General features: G+C 35.4%; 1 long non-coding RNA gene across 1 annotated transcript; it reads right to left on the bottom strand.

Moving 5' to 3' along the window:
• Positions 1-620: 620 nt before the first annotated feature.
• On the bottom strand, positions 621-6,626 carry LOC145103802 (uncharacterized). The gene is made up of 4 exons (XR_013706881.1): positions 5,868-6,626; positions 5,228-5,328; positions 3,746-4,046; positions 621-786 (listed from the first exon to the last, which is right to left on the bottom strand). It is a non-coding gene; the product is annotated as an uncharacterized LOC145103802 (long non-coding RNA).
• Between the last annotated feature and the right edge of the window lie 8,858 nt (positions 6,627-15,484).

Here is a 15,484-nt window from a genome sequence, read left to right as displayed (position 1 = left end):
TTCAGCATTTGAGGCTAAATGCTTATTAAGGTGTGTGTGTATATATATATATATATATATATATATATATATATATATATATATATATATATATATATATATATATATATATATATGATTAGAAATTGAAAGAAGAAATTAAAAAAGAAAGAATTGAAAATTAAACAGTTAATTGGGTTGGGAAAAAAGAAGAGAAAGAAAATAGTAAAGGGGTGTTGAATTCGGCAACTATATGCTCCATGTAGGGATGAGAGTGGGTCCAAACCCGGACCGATAGACCCGGACCCGGAAAATCTGGAAACCAATTAACAGGATTTTGTAGGACCGGAAACCATACCGGTATATAGGATCCGGTTCCAGTTCAGTTCTAGGTAAGATATCGGGTAAAGTGGGTCTAGAACCGGAAAACCCGAAAACATTAAAGTGGGTCGGGTGGAACCAGGTAAAGTGGGTCTAGAACCGGAAAACCCGGGAAATCCAGAATTTTTTGGTAATGACTTGGTGGTTGAACTTTGAAAATTTTCAACTTTGATATCCCAACTTCGGGGGACTGTAATTTATTGAATATTAAACCAAAAATGACAAAATTATTGTAACGGCCCAAAAATCAAGGGTAAAAATTTCGTTTTTAATATAGCTAAAACATTGATACCATTTATTTCATACATTCCAAATCATCGTTAAGTAAATCATTTATCAGAGTTTATCCCAAAATCAATCATTGTGGAAATCATAGGTGTGTTCATTGCGATCAATCCGAGCTCTTCTTTTCCAAAACGTTGATACCTGAAACCAAAACGGTAAACCGTAAGCACAAAGCTTAGTGAGTCCCCAAGAGCATACCCCACACACAATCCACATAACACAAATCATATTAGCTATAAAAGCTATCTCTACCACATAATACATATCAATTAGCTATCAAGCTATCTCTACCATTAGCCACAAAGGCTATCTCTACCGTTAGCCGCAATGGCTATCTCTACCGTTAGCCCCAAAGGCTATCTCTACCGCTAGCCACAAAGGCTATCTCTACCACGTATCACTGCATAAATATGCCACACAACTCTACACAACAAGTATACCAACTATCATAAGATGGGTCGGCCTTGGTGCCTTAGACCCATTGGTATGGTGAGAAGACTCACCTCGCACTGCAGAAGCTTCCCGCATGAATTCCTTAGTTGTTGCCCCGCCAGCTTCCCAAGCTGTCACTACCAATCAATATAACCAATTAGCAATTGGGTCCCATACCATAATCCCTAATCCATGCATGGGGTAAAATGACCATTCTACCCCTAGCCCAATATGATCCAAAACTAAGGCCCAAACCCAAAACAAAAGCCCAACACTATAACGTCCATAAAACCATCAATGCCCTAATTTTCCAAATTGGGCCCAGACCTTTCTAATGGACCTTATATTAAAGCCCAATATTCTCCGTAGTCAATAATCCTGACCCCAATTGGCCCACGAAGGCCCCCAACGACTTAAGCCAAGAATTGACCCAAACCGAGGCCCACAATGTGAAATCCATTTCTATATTGGGCCACAAAGCCCCAATAGGCCCAACTATTACAATATTGGCCCAAGATACATTCAGACCCAACAAACCGCAAATTCAGGCCCAAAACCGTTAGGGCCCAAAGGTCCGAAGTCCACTAAGGCCCAAGTCCTCCTGGGAGCGTACGCCCAACGTACCTCTTCTGTACGCTTAGCATACTGGACAAATGGGCAGTACGCCCAGGGTACAAACAGCTCCAGCCCAAAATCCATTAAGTGCTTAATACCTGATCCCACCAGTCCAAATCACGGATTTGGGCTATACTTAACATCTAAACCCATAAAGTCACTGATTTGGTGACTTTGCATGCCCCAAACTACAAAAATGGCATTCTACTTCCATAAAAGTGACCCTAACCCATGAATGAACCCATTAAGACCTTCAAGATGGCAACTTTCTGCCTTAGGGACTCAAATAGCATCAAGGATGGCAACCCTAAGTCTAAGAATCGAATTTGAACCATAAAGCTTCATGCTTGGGACCAAAAAGGAACCAAAACCCAAAAATGGTAGATCTAAGAGATGAATGATCAAGTTCAAAGCTTTATACCTTCATCAAGCTGAGAATGAGTCCTAAAAGCCAGATCCATAAGCTTCTCCTTGATTCCCACCTTTGCATCAAACTCCATCTTCTTGAAAATGGATCAAACACCCCAAAAATGGACTCCATAAGCTCAAAATGCCACCATGGATGATATATGAAAATTTCTAGGGTTTAGAGGGGTGGAGGCTGAAGATATTAGGGTTAGGTTATGAGACAAGGAGCTTAAATAGTGTCCAAGACCCTAAAATAGAGTATTAACTCTAAGCTACACGTTGCAAAAAACCTCATGATAATCTGACTTCAAACGAACTAGATATGCATTTTTAAATTTTCACAAAATATACAAATAAAGCTAAAAAACAGAAAATTTACAGCTTTGATATCCCGACTTTGGGGTATTATAAGTCAATGAATATGAAACGAAAAATGACAAAATTATAGTCTAAAATCATGTTCAAACTCTAGACTACACTTTGGAAAAAAACCGCATGTTATTTCGACTTCAAACGAATTAGATATTCATGTTTTAAAACATTCACATAATACAAAAAAAAAATCTGAAAAACATAAAATATCCAACTTTGATATCCCTACTTTGAGGGACTGTAAGTCAATGAATATTAAATCAAAAATGAAAACATTATAGTATAAAATCATGTACAAGCTCTATACTACACTTTGGAAAAAACCGCATGTTATTTCGACTTCAAACGAATTAGATATTCATGTTTTAAAACATTCACATAATACAAAAAAAAATCTGAAAAACATAAAATGTCCAGTTTTGATATTCTGACTTTGAAGGACTGTAAGTCAATTAATATTAACTCAAAAATGACAAAATTATAGTCTAAAATCATGTACAAACTATAAACTACGTTTTGGAAAAAAAAACTCATGTCAATCCAACTTCAAACGAATGAGATATGCATGTTTGAAACTTTTCATAGAAACTGGTTTCGGCCCCTAAAATCGGTTCCGGTTCTTAAACCCGATTTACCCGGACCCGAAGGACCCAAAACCCGAATTACCCGAAACCCAGATAAAGTCATTCTTTAAACCCGAGACCCGGACCGGTTCTACATATTCTAGTTCTAACGGTTCCGGTTCCAGTCCGATTCTGGTTCCGATCCGATTTTACGGTTCTAAATCTCATCCCTAGCTCCATACCAAAGAATTGGAGTGATGTTTGTCATGGTAAGAAAGCTTCATCTTTACATGTCAAGTTGTTTGACGTGCCCAATCCCTGAAACCTTATAACATGTCGAATATTCATTTTAATTGGACATCAACGTCATAGACTATAAGATAATAGTAAATTTATATAATATATTAATTCTCAGTAACCTTATGAGTAATATGCTTTAGGTGTTTTCGAAATTTGCCACCAAAGTTTCGAAACTTCTCACTTTTGGTGTCTGTCTTTTACTAAATTGGTGGTTTTAAATGTAAGAAAATAAACATTAACAAGCGGTCATACCACAAGGACCTTTCTGCAAATTAATGTTTCAGTTTAAAAAAGGATAGAAGTGTGTATTTAAAAAAAAGAATTAGAAGTTAGCAAGTTATTAAAACTATAGGGACTGATTCCGTAAAATCAGATTCCCTTAAAAGTAAAAAAGAAAATTATATACGTACCTCCTCAATTGCTTTGTGTACCCCCTCATGTTGTCACACCCCCGATCGAGGCGGCGGAATACGCCGGGCTGTGCGACTTAGTTCATGGATCCCAAGCAAATTGAATATACATCACAAGTTACAACAATAACAACATAGCAGTTACATTCAAGTTTAAATTTCGAATACAAGGTTCATACATATATTAATAGGTTCATAAATTCGTGTTAACAAGTAGGCTGACATAACAAAAACTAAATGAGACTAGATTGCCCGAAAATCCATGAACAAATCTTCTGTTAAAGGCTGGTTCACTGATTTCCTGAGAATACATGTGATTTGAGGGTCAACACAAGGTTGGTGAGAGTTACAGGTTTTCTGCTAACCGCAGTAATGATACTTTATAAGTCTAGAAAATATTTCTTTTGTGGTTAAAATCATGCTTGATAAAGAAAGAAATCCTAAGTAAATTCGTGATTGAAATGTTTGTTAAAGAGATAAACCATAAGTATTTCATACTTAAAATGTTCGAATAATAGATAAACCTTAAGTAATCCATACTGAAAATGCTTGACTGAGAGTTAAACCATAAGTAAATCCATACTTAAAATGTTTGGTAAATAGATAGACCATACGTAATCCATACTGAAAATGCTTGATAAAGAGTTAAACCATAAGTAAATCCATACTTGAAATGTTTGGTAAATTGATAAACCATAAGTAATCCATACTGATAATGCTTGATAAAGAGTTAAACCATAAGTAAGTTCATACTTAAAATGCTTGATAAACAGGGAAACCAAATCCATGGTTTCTAGTTAAAGAGTCCGGTTAATGCCTATAGTGAGTCCTATAACCGAGCTATGTGACCAGTTATAATCCTTGCACAACGCTTCATTAGACGGCGTAGTTATACTAAAGATAATTATCACCCGCTTCGATTGATCAGACGAGGTTGTAGCTAGCAACCGCAGGTGGGGGTGTCAACCCGTATAGATCTATACATATGTATCTCGCTCCTAGGATTAACGGTTATACGGTAAAGTTTCACTATAAAAACCGAATAAGTTCGATAAATCCGTAAAAATGTATGTCAATTGCTTAAATAGAAAATATGTTTCTTCACATGCACGAAAGGTTTCCAAGATATAAGTGTTATAATTCGTACGTAAATAATTAAAACATATGTTTGTGCATGCTTGATATAAGTGAAAATAAATTATTCGCAAGGTTAATAATGTTTTTAAACGCATGCATATCGTAAGAAATCGGTTTATAATATATTATTTTAACAATAACAAGCATTAAAACTAGATATATTATTTTTATATGCGTATTCGATAACCGATATATAGATTTAGCATGTTTATAAACACATTTCATAACCGGTAAATATATTTATATATATTTCACATGTATCCCCCCCCCTCCCCCCCCCAAAATAATAATAATAATAATAATAATAATAATAATAAAACATTAAAAAGGGGCCGTAACACTCACACTTGAAGCGTGAACGAGGCTCGAGGTGTAGATCTTATCGTGAGTTTTGTTACGTGACGTTCCTCGTTCTTAAAACGAACCACCGGGTATATTTAAATTACCTAATAAAACCAAAAGGGTAAATTTTGGTATTAATTAATAAGTATAGGGTGGTCTTTGTTAAAATAAATAAACTCTAGGGGTTAATTTTGCAAAAATCATACTTCAGGGACTGATTTTGAAAAATATTCTCAAAACCAGGGGCTAAATGTGCATATTTCAAACTGATTTGAGTTTCAGGACTAAATTTGTTAGGGCTTATGGTGGAGGGACCAATTCTGTTTAATTTAATTGGCAGTTTGACTTGGTTGTGAACTATTTTGCAATGGGGGTCTGAACTCGTAATTTCAACATGCTTTAGGGTTTATTTTAAATGAAATGAATCAATGTTTGCACATTAATTGGCTTCCTGGTTCATCCTTCAGATCGTGAGCGGGAAGAAAGAAAACGAAGAACACGAGACCATTCCGTTTCCTTCCCTCGCGTTTACGGTTCGAGCATGGAACAAAAACAAAACCCATTTGCTGGGTCTCTTGGCCTCTGTTGTAATCGACGATGGGGCTCGACGCAAGAATAAAAAGAGGGAGTAGCAGTGGCTTACCAATGGCAGAAGATGGTGGTGGCATCAAGAGGTTGGTGACTGTAGTGGCAGGAGGCTGCTCCGGCGGCCTTCTGCTGCTTCGTTTTGGCTTACACTCGACGGGAATTACACAAGGGAGGAAGGAGAAGTCGATGGTGATCGAAATCAGTGGCTGACGGTGGTTGGATTCTTCACAGTAGCAGCGGCCTAGGTGGCATCGGGTGGTGACGGCGGAATGGGTCGGCGTTGTAGGCGGGTGGTGGGGTGTTGTGTTTAGCGTTGGCAGCCCACGGGAAACATAAATGGTGGAGGCTGGTGGCGGCCTATGGTGGTGCTGAATGGCACAACTACAACAACAACAACACCCTTCCTTGGTGGTGGTTGTGCTTGACAGTGTAAGAAGGAAGGGAGTTAACAGAAGAAAAAGAAAGGACGTGAAGGTAGGGTGTTTGAGGGTGGTTCACGGTGGTCACATGTGGTATAAGGGTGGCAGTCCTCGACTGCTCTTGATTTCCTCTTCGTTTCCTGACAGTAATTCAATGAGAAGGAGGGGAAAGGAGGTGAGGTGGTGATGTTTTGGTCCAACAATGGTGGGAGGACGATGTTTTAAGGTTGCTGTGGGTTTAGTCCAAGGACAAACAACCATCTCAATCTCTTTCACTCTTTCAGCATAACACCAATTAGGTTCAGAGGAAAAGGATTTCCTGCACCACTTCAATAGGGGAAAGTTGATTTCACAAGGTCCAAAAGAGGGATAGAGGCGTAGGAGAGAGAGAGACGTGGGCTGCATTGGTTTACAGATTTTTTTTTTTTTTTAATGCATAACATTTATTTTGTCCTAAAAACAGATTTCTTCCTGGCGTGTCTAATTTCTGATGTCTGTGAAATTTATCCGATTGTGCCATGTAACAGGGGGTGTTTTGTTTATGTTTTTGAGAGACAAAAGTCATTTTTGGAAAAGTTATAAAAAGTCAGGTTTTTCTGACTTTTCTAAAAAGTCGGTTTTTCTTATATCAAAAATCCAAAAGTGGCTTTTAAAATCTTTTCATCAAACATCTTTTACATTTTATCTTTTCCAAAAATGACTTTTGTCTCTCAAAAAGATAATACAAACACCCCCTAGATATTAATTCCAGGGTTTCAAAATTCCGAACGAAATATTTTTCCGAGTTGTAGAACTCCGGAAATTGCGTTTGAAATTTCGCGTCAAATTGGTCTGAAGCGTCTGATTTTTCTGATTCTTACAAATATTTTTACCGAAAATATTTTGAGTTTTAAATAAAATATTAGACCGTAGTCTGAGTTTATAAGCGTTTTCAAAATTTCTATCTGAGGTGTGCAAGTGTCTTAACGGATCAATTCGGTTTATGAAATCGGATAAAGGTAGTGTTATACCAGTTTGGTTTCTTAAAACGGTTATATCTTTTGCACACGAACTCCGTTTTTGGCGTTCTTTATCTATTCGCGATCAGGGAAACATGTACTACGAGTCTAGAATATTTTCTTTGTTTATAGACACTTAATACAATATTTCAGTTTTTCCGTCGTTGACCAGAGTTACAGTTTGCGTTTTAAGTTTCGGTCGATATTTTCCATAATTTGAGATAAGATATAATTTCATATATTATTTTATTTGAAATGACACTATATTTTTACTATAATATGTATTAAAATTCAATCAGTCGAGATACCAAAAGGTTTACGGTGAACTGACCGTTTACAAATTTAGCCCTAATATTCGGGATGTCACACATGTGAGTGTAATAGTACTTGTGTACCCCTATGATGTGACGATTTATGTGAGTGAGAGGATACATATAGTAGCACCCAAATAAAAACCGTCAGACACTTCCAATTGTGCACAAACTTCACCTTTAGACTATTGACGTATCGACTCTTTTGGTTATTATTTCTAATTTTACTTTTATATATTTGTCCAAAACTCCACCCACCCAAATAACAAAAAATCCAGAAAACATTTCTTCTTAACCCGATATTTTATCTTATTTATGTCATTATAATTATGCATGTTTAACGAAATTGCCACTAAATCTTACGATTTTATGTACAACTTAAGAACAAAACAACAATCACAAGAAAGACAATGCACATATAAGAAAAAAAACGTGACCCCGTTACATAGCATGGGTCTTCTCTTAGAACTGACAATGAGTCGATTTGGATTGAGTTCGTATTTAACTCATTTATTAATTAGGTTGAAGATTTCAATCTAACACAACCATTTTTTTATTTAAATTTGTGGATATTTCCAACCCAACCCAACCTTTCAGATAAATAGGTTGTCACCGGGTTGACCGGTATATGTTATTCCCAACCAAACCTAGTAATGGGTTAAACTTGGGTTAACCCATTTAAAATAAAAAAATAAATAAATTAACTAAAGATAACACCACTAAAATTAGTTTCAAACTTAAATAATATTTCAAAGTATAATAAAAGCACAATCTCAGTTCACAAATACAAAAAAACAAAAAATCATTCAAAAAACATTAAAGATATGTAATTTTGAAATGATTTTAAAAAGTAACTATTGTTGTCAGTATAAAGGAAAAAAAAGATAGGAATTAGGATTTTATTCTTTAAAACATAAATAATAATACAACATTGTAATTTATAAATTAATACATGGTAATATATAAATAATTATTAAATTATATATATATATATATATATATATATATATATATATATATATATATATATATACCAAAAGTTAAATTAGGTTGTGAGTTGAAAATAGGTTCATAACTTTTAATTAAATAGTTTAGGCGGGTTGAGTCATTTAACATAAATGAGTTGAAAATCCCAACCCAACCTATTAATTTTGGGTTGAGTTCAGATTGGTGGTGGGTTGGATCGATTTTTGTCTACTCTAGATTCTCCTAGTTATTATTAATAATTAAATAATATTATCAATGTATAAAAATCATTTGAAATAGAAACTAAAAGAAAAATGTCTTTTTTTTTAACCAAAAAAATTCCACAAACCAAATCTGCACAATACTCTATTTTATAGTTATACGTCCCACACCGCTATCTAGTTTTGAACTAGTAATAATTACATGACATGATCATAACAACGTGATTACAAGTAATGTTTAATTTATTAACTTATGGTACCCAACTCACAACTGCACCCATTACCATTTAACTATTTTATATATATCCACCATTTAAATGAAAATAAAAAGCTTATTAAAGTAGAGAATAAAGTTCAACAATACCTGCCATAAAAAGTTATAGAAAATCAGTTTTTAAATGAATTGGTTTTGCCATCCAGAAAGGGCTAGCAGCGCAGCTTGTTGCCCGTTTGCCTTTAATCGATATTTATTGAACTAGTCTAATCTGATTAAAGGACCTTTAAGCAATATGTAATAAGTTTTATCTTAAATTAATAGAAAAATATGATATGAACTTATACAAGATTGTTTATATATATATATATATATATATATATATATATATATATATATATATATGGAAAAATTCAATAGAGAACCATTATTAATCAAGGAACCAATGAACCAATCCAAAGCGTCGGAATTTAAAGCGATCAATGACAAAAGGAAAGATTGTAGACTTTTACAGTGGACGCAAATTCACCGGATTATAACAAAACTCACTTCCTTTTTTTTAGTTTAATTTTTTTAGGTCATGTTTTTTATCGAAAAAAAAAACCGAATATACCATTGTTCGTGATTTTCCGTTCTCTTTCCATAAAGATCTATATTGATATATAAAAATGAACTTTTTTTTAAAAAAAAACCAATTTTATTTTCTTTGTTTGTTGAAAAGTTAAGGTCTATAAATTTGTAGAAAAAAAAGTAATAAATATATCAAAATTCATATTTTTTGGTACTCTTTAAATATAGATTCATATTGATATTAAAAAAAATCAAAATTTCAGTTCAGATTCACATTGTGAACTTGTTCAAATTCACATTGTGAACCTGTTCAGATTCACATTGTGAATCTGTTCAGATTCACAGTGTGGATAATAGTAAGTCAGATTCACAATGTGAATAAATCCATTTGACTAATTTATGAATAATGAAAACGTTAAAATATTATAAAACTACATGGAATATATTTCGATTCATATGTAAATTTCACAAAGTTAATTTGCGAATGATCAAAGAGTTGAAATAGTAAGTCAAATTCACATTGTGAATGTTACAAACTGAAATATTTACAGTTTAGATTCAAAGTGTGAATCTGAACTGATCGAGTTTTTTTTTAAATCGGTGTTGATGTTTATTAATAGAGTACAAAAAATTAATATTTTTGGTATAATTAGTTTTTTTTGGATAAAAATAAACTTAAATATTGAAAAAAATAACAAAATGAAGTGAGTTTTTTTCGAAAAAAAAATCGTTTTTTATATTTCAACATGGATCTCTATGGAAAGATACGAAAAATCGTGAACAACGTTATATTTGGTTTTTTTTTCGATAAAAAATGTGGCCTAAAAAATTTAAACGAAAAAAAGAGGTGGGTTTTTTGGTAAGGATGTGGATTTTTTGGTATAATCTTGTGTGTGTGCGTCCAATATACAAGTGTACATTTATTTCCTTGGCCGTTGATCATTATGATTTCCGACGCTCACGATTGGTTCCTTGGTTACTTGTTAATTATGGTTCTCTATTGAACCTCATCCTATATATATATATATATATATGGGAGCGTTCAATCGAGAACATTTCTCCCGCTAGAACATTTGAGAACAAAAATTACCTTTTAATTTGACAAGATGGCAATTTTGTAATTAATTCAAAAACTAGATACAAAGCAAATAAAAATTTAAAAACGTGGGGGCAATATTGTAAATGCAAAATGAAAATGAATCCTTCGTCACATAACTACTCATTCCCCCTCATTTCATTCCCCATAACTTCTCTCTCTACTTTTTTGGAAAGAAAACCCTCACAATAACATTCGAAAAAACCCTAAATCTTCGCCGATAATCATCAAAATCGAACAAAAAAAGCTTGATAAAATAAAAAATGTCGTCAACGACTGATTTCCCGAGAACAAATGCTTCAGATCAAGGTATAAATCGACACATTCCTTGTTTTTGTTTTGAACGTACAACAATCGGAAATGAACTTTACACTAGTATTTGACATGTGGTTATCTGTTTTCAAAATATAAGCAGTTACTGAATGATTTTAGTTCATAGCACTCGATTTTAAATGTTATCGAGTGTTTTATGTAGGTTCTTTTGAATTTTATACACTATTTTTCATTTACGAGTGTTATATATTGATTATGAAGATATCGATTGATCATTTGTGATTATCTACTAACTATTGACCTAATAAAGTTGAACAATAGCGAATTTTATTTGTTACATAGGGTTTTTTCTATTGTTATGCTCTGTTTTTTATTAATGATTGTTTATTTCAAAATATAAACTGTTACTGAAAGATTTTAGTTGATAACACTCGATTTTAAATGTTGTCGAGTGTTTTATATAGGTTTTTTTGAATTTTATACTCTATTTTTCATTTACGAGTGTTATCTATTGATTATGAAGATATCGATTGATCATTTGTGATTATCTACTAACTATTCACCTAATAAAGTTAAATAATAGTGGATTTTATCTGTTAACTAGGGTTTTTTTTTATTATTATGCTCTGTTTTTGTTTAATGACTGTTTATTTTGTTTATCTACTGATTACGACGATATTTATACATGCTGAAAACCAAAAACATATGAAAAAACATACAAAAGAAAAAAATGTGATAAAAAAAACTCGATACAGGTAATATTATGTTCTAAATCACATATGATTAACATTGTGTTATATTAATATATTTAACAGTCTTTAATCATATATGATTTTTTGATGTTTACTCATATATGATTTTTTGATGTTTACTAATATCTGTATTAATCACATATGATTAACATTCAATTATGATTCAATTCTTATGTCATTTACACCTTCTATACTCATAATATTTTTAATAATATATGATTAAAATCACATATGATTAGAAAAACAAGTTTTATTCATTAATCACATGTTATTATTGTCATAAAAAACATATTATGGTTTAATCACAAGTGATTATCATCTTATATATATACCAAAAACATATTCAATCGCATGTGATTACAATCTGTTATGAATAATCTTTGTAACATCCTGTTTCGGATCATCCGTGATTTAGGGTTCGTGGGCTGCAACTCGGGCATGAGGAAACCTCGAGGCTACGACGAGTTGCTAGAAGTGTAGGGCTTCTCGTCACCTTTCCATGGATATGAGGTTCATTGGAAACAGGCATATATCGAGGAAGCTATGAAAGTTTGAAGTTTTGGCATAGGCCCCTTATTTGAGAAAGGTGGCAGCTGAGTACGCGGGGCGTACGTGTGTGTACGCTTAGCGTACTCATGTGTATGAAGTTGAAACGGAGCCACCTAGTACGTTGGGCGTACCAGAGGGTACGCTGGGCGTACTAGGCTCAGAGTGAAAACCCTAAATGAGGGGTGTGTCCCTATATAAAGAACATGATAGCCTCATTCCTAGCCAACATTTCCAGATCTCAACTCTCTCAAAACCCTAATTCCCGTTCTCTGAGCTTGAGTGTCCATTGTGAGATTATAAGTGTTCTTGTGGGATTTTTGGAGTGAAGAAGGAGCGTGGAAGAGAATAGAGTTGGAGTCCAGGCTTTGGATCTGAGCTTTTCTGTGGTTGGAGCATCATTTGAAGGTATAAATCTTAAAGCTTTCCCATCCTTTTGATTTGTGCATGATATGGTCCATTTTAGGGTTTTTGGTCCCAAAGCTTGAAGCTTTATGAGTTGTTGAACTCTAGAGCCTAATATCTATCCTTTTAAGTGTTTCTAGTGGAGAGGATCCATAAAAATGAGGTCTTGGACGTGAGAACCACCTCATGCATGATATATGAGCATTTTTGGGAATAAAGAGTGAGAGTTTTTGTGTTTGGGACTTTATCAACCATGCAAAGGCTTAAAGTCACGAACTTTATGGAGTATGAGCCTTTAGGGAGTCCAGATCTGAGAGTGTAGTTATGGTCTTAACGGGTTAAGACCAAGAGAGTGGGAAAAACAAGATTGGACGAACGCCGAGTGTAATCCTAGTACTCCCCGCGTACTGGGCTAGTGTCCCCGATCAGGATTCGTGTGTATGCTTGTGTACGCTGAGCGTACCAAGGGAGGTACGCCCCGCGTAACCTAGTTGTGGGCTTTTTGGGCTTGTTGTACTAGAGATTTTGATCAGAGGGATATAGATATGTGCCTTGGGCCCTTGTGTGGGGCTTGCCACTTGGACTTGAGAGTTGGGCCTCGGGAGAGCCCATTTATTATTGGGCCTTGGTGGGCCCAATGGGTTTTGGGTTGTTGATGGGCTGGTTAGTGGACTACCTTTAAACCTAATGAGTGAGGGTTTGGACTTAGATCCTAATTGGGTTAATTGTGGGTTTGGCTCAGAGATAGAGGCCGGTGCGCAGCAACAACATTTATAGGAGTTATTTATCATCCGAGGTGAGTCTTCTCACTATACTTACCTTGAGTGGTAATCTAGGTGTGACTGAAGGGTCTTATGTGATTATATTGAGTATTGTGATATCCCGCATTATGTATTTGTGATTTATGTTGTGTATTATACTAAGTTTATTGAGTTAGGACCGGAGGGTCCACCCGAGTTGTGGGACCGGAGGGTTCCACTGAGACACATTGACCGGAGGGTCTTATCCGAGCATAGCCATGAGAGGCTAATGAGTTATGTGTGGTATTTTGGGGAACTCACTAAGCTTCGTGCTTACAGTGTTATGTGATATGTGTTTCAGGTACTTTTCGGGATTCAGGAAGACGCCGACTTGATTGTACACACAAGAGAAAGATTTATGTTTTGAGGATCCTTGATTATTAATCAAACAATTATGGAGTTGCGTTTTGTTAATTAGATAATTGGGATTTTTGTGAAATGTGAGAATTATGTGATTTAAAAATAAAAAAAATTGTTTGAAAATTTACGGTGTTACAAGTTGGTATCAGAGCCTTGGTTTGAGGGATTCGGATGTACCTTCAGGTGTGTCTGGACTCAAAATGAGGATTTGAGAAAAAATTTCAAAAGAAAATGATTTTTCTAAAAACGAGCAAGAGTTTTAAGAGAAAACGAGTTGGAGAAGTGTGTACAATCAACCAGAGCCCGAACGTGATTTCCCAAAATACCCTTATTTGTTTGCTTTATGAGATATTTATGAGATATTTACGAGATATTAGAAATGCATGCTAGAGGATAGGCTAGGTATTTCATATTCTGGGGCTAGAGTTGCCTGATTTGTGATGCCTTAGCCTAGGGGATGCTATTGATTGATATTATCTGTTATTTGCTCTATGTATGTGCTGAGTAGGAGTATCTAGCAGGAATCTTTTCCAGAGAGCTTTGAGTAGAGGAGTATTCTAGGAGAGATACCTAGATGAGCATTGGAGGAACCTACTGAGAGAGTAGTTAGATACCCACGAGAGGTAGGGTTACTTGAGTCCGGTGATACCTTTTGAGTATGAATAGAGCAAGTGGAGTTGTAACCTAGAGTGGTTTTACGAGTTGGTGGAGATTATTCGATGCCCGAATGCTGCTTGCTTTGTGATTTGTGGAACTCTTGATGATGGGAGTTAGCTACTAAGTGAATATGACGATATTCAGGAGGTAGATGGCGCGCATAATAAGAAGTTCTTCAACAGTTGATGGCAGAGAAGTGTGAGAACCTAAGAAGAGCCTAGGGAGTGACTATAGTCAGATAAGTAGGCTGATAGAGGAGAGTATTCGTTGGGTAGCGACCAAGTATATCGGGATTGGTGATCGAGGAGGTTGAACAGCTACTTAGGAAATCTGGGACGGTCCATGTGGAAAGTATGGGTAGATGTGGCAGGTAGTATGGGCCCGTACTACATAAAGCAGAGGACCCATACTCGAAACAGGGAAAATTCCAGAGGTTCTAAGTAGCAGACTGAGAGGTGATAACATGGTTCGAGTACCATGATTCGTAGCAGATTGAGAGGTGATAACATGGTTCGAGTACCATGATTCGTGGCAGATTGAGAAGAGATAACATGGTTTGAGTACCATGATTTGTAGCGGATAGTGCTTCTGAATTTACCAGTTATCCCAATGTGATTGTTTAGACTGATCGAATATGATAGAGTGTGGGGCCAGAGGGTCATGTCGAACGAGTTTCGATGGAGCATACCTTGCGAGAGAAATTGAGTTAGTTTCCGAGAGATTTTATTGGTGAGATGCCAGTCGGAGTCGCAAGACTCAGGGATGAGTAGAGATGATGTTATTGAGGATTGCGGTCTGAGTTGAGCAATCGGCCGATAGTTGATATGTCACTTTCTGTGACAAGAGTTGTGTTGTTCCTGTTTCCCGGGAGAAGCAAAAGAGATAACGAGCTTCCGGTTTTAGAGTTGGAGGTAAACCCCGTGGGGTAGCATATGGTTGCAACCTTTTCACCAGAATATTTGGGCAGTATGTCTGTTGCGAGACATTTCTTATACCATAAGAGAGTCATTAGTGGGGACTGAGATGGAAGAGAACAAGGAGGTGCCTTAATGAGTGAGGCATACTTTTTAGCAGCAGTTCCAGG

The sequence above is a fragment of the Lactuca virosa genome, chromosome 4 (assembly GCF_052849685.1).
Source record: "Lactuca virosa cultivar CGN04683 chromosome 4, Lactuca_virosa_CGN04683_v6, whole genome shotgun sequence".
Lineage (NCBI taxonomy): Eukaryota > Viridiplantae > Streptophyta > Magnoliopsida > Asterales > Asteraceae > Lactuca > Lactuca virosa.
Note: the sequence above shows the minus strand (reverse complement) of the source record. Positions and strands in the feature narration are given on the sequence as shown.